This window comes from Sycon ciliatum, chromosome 2 (genome assembly GCF_964019385.1).
Source record: "Sycon ciliatum chromosome 2, ocSycCili1.1, whole genome shotgun sequence".
Classification (NCBI taxonomy): Eukaryota; Metazoa; Porifera; class Calcarea; order Leucosolenida; family Sycettidae; genus Sycon; species Sycon ciliatum.
In genome coordinates this window covers 49,732,753-49,749,957 of record NC_088644.1, presented here as the reverse complement: position 1 = coordinate 49,749,957, position 17,205 = coordinate 49,732,753, and the positions used below count along the sequence as shown (strand labels likewise).

Genomic DNA, 17,205 nt, shown 5'->3' with positions numbered 1-17,205 from the left:
GATTCAAACCCACATGTGCACAACACATATTTTCAATAATACCCCATTTTTTTGAGGTAGGGGCACCCCCTGGCACATATTTTTATCCGCAAAAAAACCGGGCCAAAAATAATTTTCACCGCAAAAATGGGGTACTATTAGTACCCCATTTTTCAATAATACCCCATTTTTTGGGACCCGGGCGCCCCCTGGCCCAGAACCCGCTCGTCCCTTACTACTCACCTGCAATGAAAAGCAACATAAACAGGACAGGCACAGAGCCACGTACCACCGGCAAGAAGAAAAAGAACACCTGACGTCATTTCAAGGTTCAATAAGCACCCAAATCAGCCACACACAGAGAGAAAGAGATGCACACACGTTTACACAGGAACTCAAGAACCCAAAATAAATATTGCAAAGTAAGCGCCAGTGAGGTTGACGTTCTGCAACTAAAAGATAAAGGGTGAAACGACCGGGATCCTCAAAGGACACCGCCAAAGTCGTCAACAAAAAGGATGGCATATGAATCTGTTAACTTTCAGCACCAGGACATACATATCCTTGCATGTGTCCGTCAGAAAGAAAGGATTAGCAAGTTGTGCTCTAGATTTATGTCTGCAAAAATGAAATATTACCTTTTCATAAATGAAGGCAATGCCACTATAACAAGCAAGCATATTGGTGCATGCATGCGCTGACAGTTACAGACAGCCAGACAGACACAGACAGACCGACACACATCACACACAGTTACACTCTGTCACACACACATACACACACACATACAAACACACACACACACACCTTTGACCTTTGACGCCCATCGCCGGAGGGGATGATAGCAATGCTACGGCAGAAGCCACAGCAACTTGTGCTGGGATTGCACCATTCACCAGCTTGCAAGGCTGAAGAATTGCCCGTCACTATTCAGCCTGGCCTACACCATACAGCTATTTGAAGTGATTTTTTTCGGGCCAGTGAATCCCTATTTTTGGTCTTTTTCATGTTTTTCCCGCACACACATCACACCACACCCTCCGGCATGCACTGGCTGTTGGTAACCACCCAGGAGAATGAAAGAAAAGTCAGGAAGAGTCTGAGAAAGAGAAGAAAGACGCGTGTGACCATATTCGTCGGGAATCGAACCCGCAACCTATCGATTGGAAATCGCTGCACATACCACTGCACCATATGGGACACACACACACATACACATACACATACACGCACACACAACTCATTCATTGATATACCAATGAATTTTCACGGTTGTAGTACCTCAGGCCTGCGTCGTTTGGCTAACGGCTTCGTTTGGTCTTTTTGCTGAACAAATGCTGCCCTTTTCGTTGGTAACAAACGAATTGGACCATGCCTTGCAGGTCCAAATCTATGCTGTTGATTTGGATGATCGCGAGCATGAACCAAATGGTATCGGCTTTTGGCTCGAGTTGCTCTTCTCATATCCATTCTGGAGTCAGCGGCAGTCGAGTCGGTGGCAGCCCCTTGTGTTCGGGCGTGTCGCAGTCTTTCTTGAGAATTGCCAATAGTCCGGATGGTAGGGCTGCGCTGTGCACTGCTGTCACCAGGTATGGTTATCAGCAACTTGAAATCAGGTGGAAGCACCTGCGCTGGTCCAGCTGCAGAGTAGATAGGACAGTAAGGGTTAGCATCAATGATACATTGTCTTGATGCATGGCAAGCAGTATAGATACGCCGCATCCAGCAACATTGCGTTCACCATGAGCAAGAGTACGCAAGTAACCGGTAAAACGCAACTCCCGCAGCCCTTTCCGTACCAAGGACGTATAACATGTTTGTTTGATTTTCCTAATATTTCAGGTGAAATGGGCCTTGCGTTCACCGTGAGCAAGAGTACGCAAGTAACCGGTAAAACGGAACTCCCGCAGCCCTTTCCGTTCCAAGGACGTATAACATGTTTGTTTGATTTTCCTAATATTTCAGGTGAAATGGGCCTTCGTGCTTCATACAACTAACAGCAGTGTAGCAGCCATTTTGCCGTGCAGATTTCTATATACCTAAAAAACGTACCGCATACACACGCTATTATTGTGCACGAGGGCTAAGTACAGTCTTACAGCAAACAGGAAATGCTTACCTTTGACTGGATTTCCTTGGGGTGCAGTCGTAGTGGGTTGTACTTGGCCAGTTTGCAGAGGTGCAGCAGGACGGAGCTTCAAAAGCTTGAATGGGCAGAACGGCTTGATACACCCCATTAGCTGAGACTCCAAGTAGCATGGCATGCTGCCACGGTCATTCTGCAACACAGTCATCAAGAGCACATCGAAAATAAAGAATCTCAGAATGCATCACCGTGCTCTAGGCTTTCCCCAAATCGCGATTTTATCGCCTGATGGGCTTTTCGCTCGGCCCGAAAAATGACCAAAATTCATCAGATTCGGCTGACAAATCAGCTGATTGTTTGAATATTGGCTGCAAAATTGGAATATACTGGGCTCAGGTAGGGTTGGAATGATTGTGGATTTTCACCTTTCGATTAATGTTTAGCTTAAAGGTGGCGCTTCACCTTTCTGGCACCTTTCAGAGGGTCAAAAATCGAATTTTGACCCCATTTTCGCTTCCAGATCCTCCGGGTAGGTCCCAACCGCACATCCTGAAATGAATTGCTTCAGTAGTTTTTGAGATATGGACTTTCAAAGGCCGCTATTGTCAAAAATAGTAATTGTAAATTCAAAAATTCAAATTTTAACGCAGTAGAATTTACATTACACGTGTTTTGCATGTAACTTTGATTTCGCTGGCATTTTAGCGATGAAACTTCGCGGAAAGGCTGAACATCTCCCTGGTTTTACCTTGCTGCGTCCCACGCAGAGCTGACATCCCCATCGGCATCAGCAGTGCCAGTGCGCATGTCACCACACACAGTGCGCATGTCGTACTTCAAATTTTTGGTAAATATTTTTATACCAGCAATCTCCAATCTCAGCAATCTCCAAACTGTAGCTCTTTATCAGTTTAGCTGCTTTGTTGGCTTTCATCTGTTTTGTGGAACCTCCTTTGATCACTATGGGCAAGAGGCAATACGTAGGCCGTCCTGGTCGTCCAAAGAAGCGCAAATTCCATGGAAATCAATGCGCTAAATAATTTAATTGTCGAGTGAAATTACGAAAATTGTCGTGGCAGAGGACTCTTCTGTGTTGCCAGAAGATAGGGATGATGCCGAAGTTCAACAGTCTAATTCTGGTGAGAGTGAGACATCTAGTGGCAGTGACAGCGACAGCTCTGGAGATGACCATGATGATTACCTGACGACCGGGAGCCGAATTATTTATTTAGAATGTTTACAAAATTTACTTGCTGATAGTGCCTGTTGCTCAGCGTGCCATGGCACCCTTACACTATGTGAAGTACGTCGTGAAGGATTGGATTCAACTCTATCGCTGGCCCGTGACAGCTGCGAGGCTGAAAGCCGTGAAGCTATGTCCAAGAAGACTGGGCACTGCTGGGATGTGAACAGAAAGCCGGCTACTGCAATGACATGGATAGGACGTGGGCATCCCTTGTGAAATTCTGCACTGTGATGAATACGCCTGCACCCATGAATGTCTCTGCATACCAGAAGCACACCAAGGTACTAGCAAAGGCCGGTAGATTTGTTGCCACCAGCAGCATGAGTGTGCAGCTGCGAATGCCAAAGAGTTGGCGTCTTCCCCTGATATTGCGGTCACTTACGACGGAACGTGGATGCGAAGCGGCTTTACCTCCCTACATGGAGCGTTTCTTGCCATCTCGTGGGATACTGGCAAAGTCATCGACTATGAAGTCCTCTCCCGTCACTGCCAGCAGTGCACAATATTTCAGAGGAAGCTGAGCAAACATGAGATCTGCAAGGAGCAGTATACTGCCAACGTACGTGGACATGGCAATGACCTGCAAGGCATGGCACGCACGATATGGGCATTGGTTATGCATTGTGTGTTCAACAGATGACAAGCCGCAGCATCAGTTCTGCCCCCTGGACCAGCCTGTGTACTTGCGGCTGACTGAGAGGCAACGTCTCGAGAAATGCTTGCGTGGCGCTACTCAGAATCGGAACGAGTGCATCAATGGCCTCATTTGGCAGATTTGTCCAAAGACTGGCTTTTGCTTGTCAAGGACTGTCCAGACAGCTGTTGCCATAGCCACTGCTTGCTTCAACGAGAAGAACAAGGCCTTGGAGGAGATTCTTGATCCGATGGGCCTGACAGCTGGTCACTACACGCGGACAGCGCTTGAGAAGTTGGACCGTGAGCAAGCCAAGAATGCAGCCAGGAAATCCTCAGATGAAGTGAAGAGTGCAAGGCAGAGGCGAAGGAGAGTGAGGTAGGGTGTGGAGGAGCAGACTGTTGATGACAAAGGTCTCACCTATGAGACTGGGGCCTTATAAAAAGTAGCTGGCGTGGTGGACACAGATTGTAAATACATGCATTATACTGCAATTTTTCCCCTTTTTTGGCTATTACCAAAACTCTTAACCAGGCTACTGAGATAATCGTGGCCTGCAGACCCAGCAAAGTATACATTTTTGAAATCTGTGAAGCATTAGCTAGACATCGAACCGAAGTTTCAGAGGGTTGCTCTTCATATGCTCATGATAGCAGAGGTCAAACCTTTTTGTTATTTTTTGCGCTTATCGTTCTTTTTTTTCAATCTCCTCCACTTGCTGGCTTGTTTTGCTGATGTCCCCTTTCTTTGGTTCAATGTCTTGCCATGTGTGTGTGCGTGAGACACTGCAGTGGCACTCATTTTATGCATAGGACGCATGGTCTTCTATATTGTGGTTACAGGCGAACCTTTCGGCAGATTTTGCGAACAGATCCGTCACATGTATGCCAACACTAGATAGATGGCATCTTTGGCTTTATGTTTGCTGTTTCTGCAACGGGTATATCCAAGGAGTAAATGCTGAAATTTTTATAAGAATCTGTTAACCCATTGCTCAGATATGTGTGCTTGCGTGGGACGGTGCCGGAAAGGTGTAGCGCCACCGATTAATGATGGATTAAGGGGGCAGCCTACCCATAAATTTCATATGGCATTCAATTGACCGTAACTTTTTTTTCTCAATGGATTTGAGTGAAATTTTGACCACACACTACTGCCACTATGGTGGCCCTCAGGCCATGATTTACAAGTTCTTGCGCCTCACTGACAGGCTTTCCAGGCCGGAAAAACTCAAATTTCCGCCATAGTGCCACGGTGTGCGAGCCACCCAGGAGCCAAACACATGCATTTACAATTTTTTCACATTTTCGTGCCCATTCAGTCCGTGGGCGAGTCCCAAACCTAAAACAAGTCCAGAAGCAGCCATGGGGGGTGGGATAGAGCTCCTCAACGTGGCCCTGGAATCTTTCACAACGGAACGAGTGGGCGTTCTCTCACAGACTCCCACAGACCAAAGTAAATTAATATTTTTAGGTTTAGCACGTGCTACGAGGTCGTACCTTTCATACAACATCCAGTGCTGGGAAGTCCACAGCAAGCTCTTTCCCGTTTTCTGTCATCTCAGTACGACAGCTTGCCAAGAGAAATTGTAAGGGCTCCACTCAGCTTGAAGCGGCTCCATACGTTCAAAGGAGATGTCCATAAGTACCTCACGCACCAACACTGGCTGATGGCTACCGACTTCTACGGATGAACTCTTGATTATGGCACGGGTCGTGTTCCTTGGTTCGGCTATGCTGGTGATATTGGGCTTCATTTACCTTTTATTAGTTAATTTTTTATTATTAATTTTTTATTTAGCTTGTTTTGCTTGTTATAATTTCTTGGTTTTCCACCCGGTTTAGTTATAATTTAAATTATTATTTGGTGCAGCTTTAGCGCAATGACTGTGGTTTATGATTTTTCTTTTTCTTAATTTCGTATTTAGCGCTTTGGGGCGTCATTATTTTCTTCTTATTATTTCGCACCAAGTTATTATTTTTGTGGTATTCTCTAGCTTCTCTTTGTTTTGCAGTTGTTCTTGTGCAACCCCCACCCATTTTTCGATGCCTAGTTGCAACGCTGATGCCGAGACCTCTGGTCGGTTGAGTTGCTCCCAGCACATCAGCACGTCGTCCCTACATCCCCTATGTTTTGTCCTTTTCCTCGTTTCCTTTTGTTCTCCACCTGTTTTCCAGTGGCGCTGCACACCAAATCCTGGATACCCTCAGAAACCGGCAAAGACTACCACTCACGTTCCACTACTGCCTAGTACTGAATCCTACCTCACTTCTTGACACGACTCAAACTTGCCAAAGTCACTAAATCAACGTCAACTACAATAATCAAGCCACATATCTGCAACGTCACGAGGGTGCTGGCAAAAGTCCTGCTGCACGGCGCCAGCTGCAATGTGGCAGTCTACCAACAAATTCGCTCTCTTTTTTCCACAAGCTATTACTTCACAATACGAACAAATTTCCAGGGGTGAAAGGGTAGCTCCAAAACATGGCAGTTTTGAAGGCAATTGACCTTCAGGATATGGACTATGCCCCTGGCAACTGCGTAGTGCGTACTCACAGCGGCAAGTTATTCAAAATCACCAAAACGTGGGTTTTCAAAGTCCCTAACGAAAAAACCTATAACGTAACGATTTGTTGATTGGAGTTATCGATCGCGTAATGAGTAATGGGTATAATTGTTTCAGCCGGAATTGCTATACTTGTTTCAGCTCTAGTTGAAAATACAATGTAGGCTATATGAAGTGTTGGCATATTGGCTTCAAAATTGGTGAGATAATGGAAGATTTGGTAGATTCTCGGCGATTCTCTATGGAACTCTCCAAAATCGGCGAAAAGCTTAGCGATTTCGACCTCTCAATTAACATATCAGTTTTGTGTCCTGTTACAGCACTTTCTGACATCTTATTTAAACTTGTTACAGTCGTGGATCGTTGCGTCGTACATGTAAACCGTTCCCATGTAACTTCTTCTTTTTTTAATTATATGTACTCTAAGTATTGGCTCAGTATCCGAGACATTTAATAATAATAATAATAATAATCCAAAGGTTCAGTTGGGGAAGTGAACTGCCTGAAAAGAGAAAAAATCGCCAGACCCACCAAGACTCGAACCCGCGAACTTGCTTGTCGTGAGCAATGCTCTAACCACTAAGCTATGGAACCGGGCTGAACCTAGTAGGCTCTGACAAGTCACTCCAAAGGCAGCTAACACCACGTGCCACACATACGGATGGCACTTGGGTCTTTCTCCCTCCCCAGGAGACCAACCACGGTCAGTTTCTGGACCCTACCAGAAAAAAAGGCAAGAGAGTGTGCAGGCAAAGCAACCACACAGGCTCGCTATACTTACATGTATTGCCATGTGGCGACGTGGACAATTCGGAACAATACAGCTTCCTCTGGCCCAATCTTGACAGACGTCTTCCTTGCCAAGTGCAGGGGCACTGTGTCGGAATGAACAAGTGGGACCCTTCTTGCAGCTCGAGTAGTAGAAGAAGTAGCAATCATTACCAACTTGAGCCATCTGTTGTTCAAACATTATTTTGTTGAAAAGAAACACAACAGATTCAACACCAATTAACTATAAAAATTGATGGATGAGGATACATGTATCTAAAATGGTTGTTCCTAATCGATTTTCTTGAGACTATCATCAGGGAAAAATTCGTCTCACAATAGAGGCTATACGGAGAAACAAACTACTTATAGGTTATCGGATAGTGGGAAGTATACAAGGTGAGGTGTGAAAAACAAAACTAACTAAAGTGAGACGAATTTTTCCCTGATGATAGTCTCAAGAAAATCGATTAGGAACAACCATTTTAGATACATGTATCCTCATTCATCATTTTGTAATGTCCGCTTCACTTATACTATTAATCGCATTAATAAAGTTATTGTCTCCTCGTCGCCTTCACTATAAAAAAGATTGAACTGGCGATGTAGGTTTTGTCGCCTCATGACTCCGGTTTGGGGCAAGATATTCCTTCCAAATTTTAGATTATGATCCTCTGTCCAGTCGTGTTATTTGTTGGTAATATTTCCAATTTCAGGGCTCACCACTACCATACAAAATTCAAAAAGCGTCGACCACAGTTTTGAAAAATGGCGATGGCCCCGAAACCAGAGCTTGTGCCGATCGATGTACGCGATGTACAGTCGAGTCCTAAATTACAGTTATTTTACGACTCCCTGGTCAAGTCTGCACAGCAAAGCGCCAGAGCCAAAGCAAATCTTGTTGTTCAATGCCGGTAAAACACGCGGAGAAGAAATCCTTTCTCCAAGACAACTTTGGTCATTTTTCTCAATCCGCTGGTGAATGTCAACCTAGATAATATGTCCTTGAGGTATTGGCGAACTGGGTTCCTGCCATCTACACGATAGAACTCAGCGTTTCCTGATCACGGCTCGACACACTGTTTTCTGTTTGGCCTCGCAGCTTTCACTCTGCGAGTGTGCAGTTTCCTGGCCACAAATGAATTCCTTAGTCATGACCATGATGACAAGTGACTGGTATGATCCCTGATGGACCTGAGTCATAAGCTTGAGTCAACACGAAGGTAAACTGTTCACTTGGAACGCTTGCTGCTTCCTCAGTCCATTCTTGTTGCACTAGCAGATATGCGTACGAGAGGACCCAAACAGACACTATTAGATACTGAGATATGGGATAGGTGGTCTCCGGTCCGGGATGGACAGTGAGACTCTGATACAGAGGGGCAAAGAGAGAAAGAGAGTGAGAGAGAGAGAAAGAGATAGATAGCGAGAGAGAGACAGACACACACACAGACACAAACAGAGAGAGAGAGAGAGAGAGAGATAGATAGAGAGAGAGAGAGAGAGAGAGTGAGAGAGAGAGAGAAGGAGAGAGAGAGAGAGAGAGAGAGAGAGAGGGAGAGAGAGGGAGAGAGAGAGAGCGAGAGAGAGAAAGAGAGAGCGAGAGAGAGACAGAGAGAGAGACAGAAAGGCAGAGACAGAGAAGGAAAGACAGAAAGAAAGAAAGAAAGAAAGAAAGAGGGGTGAGAGAGAGTGAGAGAGAGAGTGAGAGCTAGAGTGAGAGACAGAGAGAGAGAGAAATTGAATGAGTCAGAGAAAAGAAGAGCGGGAAGTAGAGAGAGATAAAGAGAGAGAGAGAGAGAGAGAGAGAGAGAGAGAGAGAGAGAGAGAGAGGCTCAGTGAGAGAGAAACTCAGATAGGGAATAAGACAGCAGTGAGAGAGGGAATGTGTAAATATAATGCCAGAACAAGCGAAAAGGGACATTATCCCGAACTTTGGGCATTTTTTGAGTTATCAACAGATTCTAGTAGCCAGAAGATGTACAAATCACATAGAAAAAACCAATTGGAAATCCATCCACGGATAGCAAAGTTATGGGCACTTCGTTGACGGTGAAACGTTTACGGTAGCTCATGGTGAGTAGTCAACCCGCCAACCCAAGGACTCAGGGAAAAGCGAAGGGAGCAAGGCAGCTGCGCTGAAAGCAAGCTCCTTTGTCTTTTACGCTCGGGCATGCTGCGCGTGCAGCGGAGGTCGCGCGGTCGATCGATCGATATTTCATCGCCAATGCGTGGTATGTGGGTCGATTAAGACAGTGTTTTCTTCTACACGAGCTGTGGGATGCTGGCTCTGCTACCCAAAGAGTGAATTAGTTCCAAAGAAAGCACGTATCATCGAAAAACGCACAGTTGCAAGTCATCCGAACGTGACAGCCGGAAATCAGCTGATTTACTTCAAGTGCGATTTTCTCAAAATCAAGTGCCGCGGGATAACGTCCCTTTTCGCTTGCGCTGGCTAAATAATTAAATAAAATTTAAAATTAAAATAAAATAGAAGAGTGAAAGGATGAGGGGAACAGAGAGAAACACAGAGCGGAAGACAGAGAGGGAGAAAGAGGACAATGGGGAAAGATAAAGATATAGGACAAACACCTTGAAAGAAGGAAGATAGACAAACAGATACTTACAGTAAAATTCACAATTCCCGTCCGACTTCAGACCGAGAATCGTATAATCCCAACTCTTCTGCAAGGACGATACTTAGCAAGGCGCTAGAAGGATCTACACAGAGAGAACCTGATTCTGATATCTGTTGGGAGACGGCGACTCACTCAGGCACGCAAATAATCAATCTCTGGTGGGAAGCAAGGTGTTTGAAGGAAGATGCTAGAAAACCAACCGGTGACAGAAACTTATCGTGCAGAACTGACTGGAGACTGTAGCAAACCTAGGGTTTTTATACATGTACCCACGCTACGTGACGTCACACTGTGGGTGGTAATTGGCTGCTGATTCGTCAGCGTGTGGTATATAGGGGACTCCGCGATGACACTAGACTTGGGCTTCAATGTGAAGGACCCCACGATAGGCGGTCTGCCTTTGGGTCATCCTAGTTGTTACGTGTAGAAGAGGTCACCGGCGTATCACTTTAAAATCGAAGGACATGTAATTATTAGGTCTACACTCAGATGGACAGCCAAGGATAATATATAAAAAGTAAAAAGGACGAAGGAACTACAAGTGCCTCATTTGACTGGATGTGTGTGTTTGCGTGGGTACTTGCGACCTCAAACCTACCTCAAACGTTATTTTTATTACTCATAACAGGGTACCTCACTTCAGACTCTCCAACTACGATTTTTTCGCTGCATGAGTTCTCTCTTTGTTTCTCTCCTTATTATTCAGTTCGCCGTGGTTAGCTACCACCCGAACAACTCCCAATGCACAACACCACTCGCCACAGAGATAGACAAGTCGAGGTAGCTGAATGTGTGCGAGGCATTCTCCTGGGTGTGTTCCAGTGTGAAACGTATGTCTGGGTGTCTGCTGCTCAAGACACACAAGAACACACTTCGCCATTGCTGCTGGTAACCACACTTCTCGTGCTTTCCCTTCACGCCGCACTAACACATATTCACACTTACAGACACAGCTCTTCACTGGTCTCCTTCGCTCCTTCCCTTTCTACCAACACACTTCACCATTGCTGCTACCCTACACACATACAAACATTTCCAGCACTACCGCACCACACAGCATAATTATATACTCGGTTCAGTTTTTGTTGGCTTTTAAGTTGATTGGTTTTTCACCGTGAAGATGGGCCATGCCCGAAAATTTGGTGCATTCCATTTATATCTAGTATTATTTATTTATTTTGGAAGTGAAGTGAACTTATGCAGCGAAGAGACCGTAGTTGGAGAGTCTGAAGTGAGGTACCCTGTAATGTGTGAGTGGCTGCAATGGAGTCTGCGAGTGCTTAGAATTATTATTATTATTGTTGTTACTATTATTTTTAACCCCTTGACTTGAGCGCGGATGACTTGTACTAGTGCGTCATAAGACCCACCCAGTAGTGCCTCACGGATGTGCTTATATTATTATTATTACTGTATTATTATTATTATTTAAATAGGCGTCGAGGCGACAATAGTTTTAGAATTGCGATCAACAGAACGAGCTGAACCGACATTTTCACAAAGGCTTTTATTGTATTCAAAAAACGAGTGTATACGACGGCAGTGAAGAACATGGAAGAAAGAAAAAATGTGATGTGGAAGAAATGATGAACAAAAATTGTACTTCGAACTAGTTTTCGCACAACACTCCTCAGGAAGCTACGTTGTACTAATGAAAAACAATCCAGAAAGATACTAATAAAGAGAAATGGAGTGAGAAGAAACAACACCTATGAAAATGATAATCCTAGCACTAAGGTAATAACAGGAAAAACTGCGAAAGCACTTAACGAACTTGTAAGGACTACTAGTATACTGTGACACAAGATATGACACCATGGCCAACCAGAGCCAAACCGACAGAACAAGTTGCTACTAAAACAATTTCAAACGAATAATGCTGTCCTTCTGGACACACAGATTAGGCTTATGAATACGTTGACAAACGGCTTCTAACACACTCAACTGCAACTTATAACCATGACGAGCACGGCACAAAACAGAAAAAGAAGAATCAGAATAAACCTTACAACAATCAGGACGAGATGCAAGATGCTTATACACTGATGACTTCCTACTAGAAAACACACGCTCGCACCCACTCTTACTCACACAATCATTCTCGCTCTCACACTCACCGGAATCACTGGACTCACTGGCCGAATCCTCCTCAACGACTTCCTGCCTCGGAGCAATCAGGTCCCGTCTCCTCCCATCCCTCGTCTCACGTTCCTGTTGTGTATTCCGTTGGTTCGGTACTTCCGTACTGAAATAGGTCATGGTGTAATTAGCAGTTGTTCTTCTGGGTCTCGTTGATATTGAGGTAGGTATTGTTGTCGTCTCTGCCGGTGATGCAGCAAGCGATGCTGATGCAAACGTGTCTGCATGCAACACACGTGGCGTCGCCAAAGCCACATCCACCTCCGCTGGTGGAGGGAGTGACTTGGTCATGGCCACGGGAGCCAATGGTGGACTTGTCGAGTGAGACGCTAGGTCCTGTGTTGGCGGAGGTAGTGGTTGTTTACGGGGTCTTCCCCGCGTGGGACGCTCCAGTTGTGCGCTACGTGGGATAATGTGTAAAGGAGTGTGTTGCTTGATGCGTTCGCTCAGGTGCTGAACAGTCCTACCAACATACCGGCTAGCACAATTCCGGCATTCAAAGTTGTAGATTACATGACTTAAATGATGGGTTGGTAGGACGTCCTTCAACACCGTGAACGAACGCATCGTTGTGTACACGGGTATGAAGTGTACCGCATAGTAGGTTTGTTTAATGATCGCACGAACTTCACGACTCACATTGTCAGACTTCTTGCCCTTCCATGGTAAGCACAAAAAGACAGGACAACGAGCAGGCCCTATCAATTCATGTTTCGGCGTGGGGGCTGTAGACAATCGTTTTGCCAACATGTCTCCTGGGTATCCGTTTTTGGTGAAAACTGAACGGAGAAATTCGAGCTCACCACTGAGTTTACAAGGTGAACAGATCCGTTTGGCGCGATCCACGAGATTCTTTACTAAGTTGACTTTATAATTAGATGAACAGTACGAGTCATAGGAAATGTATTGTCCGGTGAATGTCGGTTTACGATACACCGATGTTACGCTACCAAATTCGGTTTTCTCAACAAGTACGTCGAGGAAGGATAACTTGCTTGACTGCTCGTGCTCACATGTGAAGCGGAGGGAAGGGTGAAGGGTGTTGAGAGCACCAAGAAAGACCTCGCTGTCTTCTATGGAATCAAAGTATGTGAACGAGTCATCAACGAAACGGAAATACAGACTCGGCCATAGAGACGCATCAATCTTACACTCACAGTAACCGACAAAGACATTAGCTAACACGGGACCCAACGGAGAGCCCATGGCTACTCCATCTATCTGCTTATACATCACGTCATTGAACGAAAACTCGACGCCAGTTGTGACTAACAACATCAAACGTCGAAAAGCACATTCAGGTAGCCACGGAGTGTCAACTTCGTCAACACGGTACAACACATCCGCGCAAATATCAATTGTCTCCTCCAGCGGTACGTTTGTGAACAAACTCACTACATCGAACGAACACATATGTGAGTGAGTTGGAACAGGTCGGGCCCGTAGCTTCTCTACGAAATCGAAACTATCTTTAACAGTGTGTTGGCAGTAGTGCTCCTCAACAACTTTCAACAACCTACACAACCACTTAGAGATTGAATATTGTGGCGAAGCTGTCATGGAGACGCTCGGCCGGACAGGACATGTAGGCTTATGTATTTTTGGTAGACCATAAAGGCGAGGACGTATTGATCCGACCGGCTTCATCAAGTCGAATTCATGTGTAGAGATACTCTTATCGGCTTTTAATTTCTTTAGGTAATTGATTAGCTCTGCCTCTACTTTCATGGTTCTGTCAAACTGTCCAACTGGGCCAATTGCTTGGAATTTAGATGTATCAGCAAGGATGACAATCATTTTGTCAACATAGTCAGCTTTGTTCATAATGACTGTAGCACGGCCTTTGTCAGGTCTGGTTATGATGATGTCCTTATTCGCTCGCAAAGGACTATGGCCACCAATGAGCATGTCGACCTGGCCCTTCTGACGTTCGACTGTCTACAAAACCTGGCCACCCGGACTGGCATCCCGAAAGCGGACTCCTTCTCACGGCCCGACCTGGTGGGAGCGCTCCGGAAGGAGGGGATTGGGTCCCACCCCATCCTGGAAGGTATGACCGGTATAGGACATGTCACGACTGCTTTGGCCGCACTGTCCTCGACAATAATGGACCTGAATAAAGAAATAGTGGCAATTAGGGTGGGAAGAGATGATGAAATTGCTTCCTTGAAGCTTGAAATTCAACAGCTGAGGCGGGAAATGGCTGACCTGCGAGATACTAGCGTACACACACAGCACGCCATGCCACACCAGTACAGCGACGTAGTACTAGGAACCGCCACACAAACTGCAAGTGCACGTGCGAGGCTCAGCACCACAACGGGCAGGTCTGTACAAACGTACGGTACACACGCCGGCAGTGGCAGCCTGCCAGGAGAAACGCGTGTGCCACAACCCAACACTACTAGTACTACAAGTCGTAGTTCCAGCCCCGCAGCAGGCGTGCATGCATCCCGTAGGTCCAGCACTACTCCAAGTCGTAGCTCCAGCCCCGCAGCAGGCCTGGATGCATCCCGTAGGTCCACCGATACTGAACAACAAGTACATGAATGGCAGGAACACCAGGGCAGACGCACTCGAGCCGCCCAGAGACAAAGGCACGCGGCAGATACTAGTAGTCAGTCCCAGCTAGCTCAAAGCATAACAAGGCGGGTGGAAACATCCCGCTACACCAAGCCGGCTCGTGATAGCGAGCCGGCAGTAGACCTCACGGCATCACCCCGGGCCAAACGCAAAGTGTTTTACGTTGGCAACGTGCAGCCACACTGCTCCGCATCATCAATTGCTGAATGGTGCTCTGCCCGAGGAGTGCAGATTCAGGAAGGTGTCATATTTGCATCCAAGCACTTCAGAACTGCCTACGCACGGGTGACCGTCGAGGCAACTGATGAGAACACAGTCGGTGACAAAGGGTTCTGGCCGGATGCTCTTTCGCACACGGTTAGGCCCTGGCGTTTTGCCGCGGACAGTTTTGACACCAGCAATGCCAACCAGGCAAACAACGTCTTCTCCTCAGGCTCAGCATGATGGCGCGACCACAGCTGAATCCACTGGCTCGGCCCTACTTCCCCCCTTGCCAGGGTAAACTGACCTTGCTTTCCGTAAATTGCCGCTCAATCGTTAACAAATCTGCCGAACTGTCTGTCATTGCTGATTTCAACAAACCTGATGTCATCTGTCTAAATGAAACATGGCTAAATCCAAGCATAGCGCTCACCATCTCCGGTTATACCACATTTCGTCGCGACCGACCACTTCATGATAACAAATCCGGTACGGCAACCAGAGGATATGGTGGAGTTGCGATTCTTGTCCGGCAAAATCGCTTCGGAAGAGTCCAAGTTCGCGACGACCTTGCTCGTCCGACCTGTGAATCCGTATGGGTTGAGCTTCACCCAATCTTAGGCTCCCCGACACCCATCCTCGTCTGCTGTACCTACCGTCCGCCCTCAGTCAAAACCACGGAAATAGACCACTTCTGTGATATGCTAGCTAGTGCTTTGGTAACCGTTCCCATGTCATCGTACCATGTCATAATGGCTGGGGACTTCAACAGTAAGCACAAACGGTGGTGCCCATCGGATTTAACGTGTCCTGCTGGGGCGGCACTTTTTCGCACCCTTACCTGCTTCGGTTTGGATCAGCTGGTGCAGAGTCCAACGCACACAACATCTTCCGGAACACAGTCATGTCTAGACCTTGTCTTCACGAACCAACCCCTGCTGGCGACGGACGTTCACACAGCTTGCGCTCTTGGCTCCTCGGACCATCTCATGGTTTCATGCCAGTTCGCCGTCTCATTGCCCTCGGATCCAGACCTGCCACTTCCTTCTCGCAAACCGTTCCCATATCGCTTCCGTCGAGTTCCCTCTCAGTGCTGGGACTCTATGAACGCTCATTTCTCCTGCCACGACTGGTCGTTTCTGCAACCAGAAGGCTCTCCAACTGTTGACGCCGCGGTAGATCACTTTGCAGCCGTCCTTGAACGAGGGTTCCAACAGCACCTCTCTAACTTTGCTATCGGCTACAACAACCGGAAACATTCCAACCCAACATCCTCGACATCTAGTCCCCCATGGGTGACACGGTCCCTCGTATCTGAAGTGAAGCGCAAGCGTGATCTTTTCAGCATCTACAAGAAATTCCCAACGCCGGTTAACCGGGAGGCTTACCGAGTTCAACGCAACTTCGTCAAGCACCTTTCTCGTACCTCACACCGCTCCTCTCTAAACTCTCTTTCTGCAACACTCTCCTCCCCCGATCGCCCATCACTCCACCAATTCATTCGCAACCAGTGCCGCGGGACCTCCCGCGCGCCAATCCAGTACCTGACGGACTCCCATGGCAACCGCCAGCACGATGTGAAGGCGATTGCAGACACACTGAACAAGCAGTTTGTTTCATCCGGCATTCCGGAAGATCCGAATTGGGTCATTCCATCGCTGTCCCCAGCCCCTGAACTTAGCGCACCACTCACACGCGTCGTTACCACGACTGCTACCGTCTGTAAGCACCTCAAACTCCTGAAGAATTGTAAGTCCCCTGGCGAAGATGGCATACCCAATGAGGTTCTCAAATGGCTTGCGCCATCTCTGTCCTATCCCTTGTGCCTGCTCTTTAACATGTCATATCGTGCAGGAGTATTTCCGTCCGTCTGGAAATCTGCTGTTATCGTCCCGATCTACAGCCGGCGCAAGCGAAAAGGGACCTTATCCTGCTGAACGTGATTTTGAGAAAACCGCACTTGAAGTGAATCAGCTGATTCTCAGCTGTCACGTTCGGATCGAACTTGAAACTGTTCGTTTTTTGGCGATACGCGACTTCTTTGGAGCTCAGTCATTCTTCGTATTGGAGAGCCAGTATCCTACAGCTCCTGTAGAAGAAAACCCTGGCTAAATCGACCCACGTACCACCGATCGGCGATCAAAATCGATCGACCGTGACCAGAAAAGTATACAACAACAACAACCAGGTGACACGTCGACACCTCCGCTGAATAAAATCGCACGCGCGAGCGGAAAGACAAAGAGTTGCTTTCACAGTTTCAGCGCAGTTGTCTTGCCGTCTTCGCTTTCTGCTAAGTCCTTGGGTCGGCGTAGCTGTTCAATATGAGCCATCGTAAATGTTTCACCGTGAACGAAGCGC

The 17,205-nt window shown here is 46.8% G+C and overlaps 1 long non-coding RNA gene across 1 annotated transcript; it reads right to left on the bottom strand.

Moving 5' to 3' along the window:
• Positions 1-816: 816 nt before the first annotated feature.
• On the bottom strand, positions 817-7,390 carry LOC135810941 (uncharacterized). The gene is made up of 3 exons (XR_010552471.1): positions 7,296-7,390; positions 2,099-2,258; positions 817-1,619 (listed from the first exon to the last, which is right to left on the bottom strand). It is a non-coding gene; the product is annotated as an uncharacterized LOC135810941 (long non-coding RNA).
• Between the last annotated feature and the right edge of the window lie 9,815 nt (positions 7,391-17,205).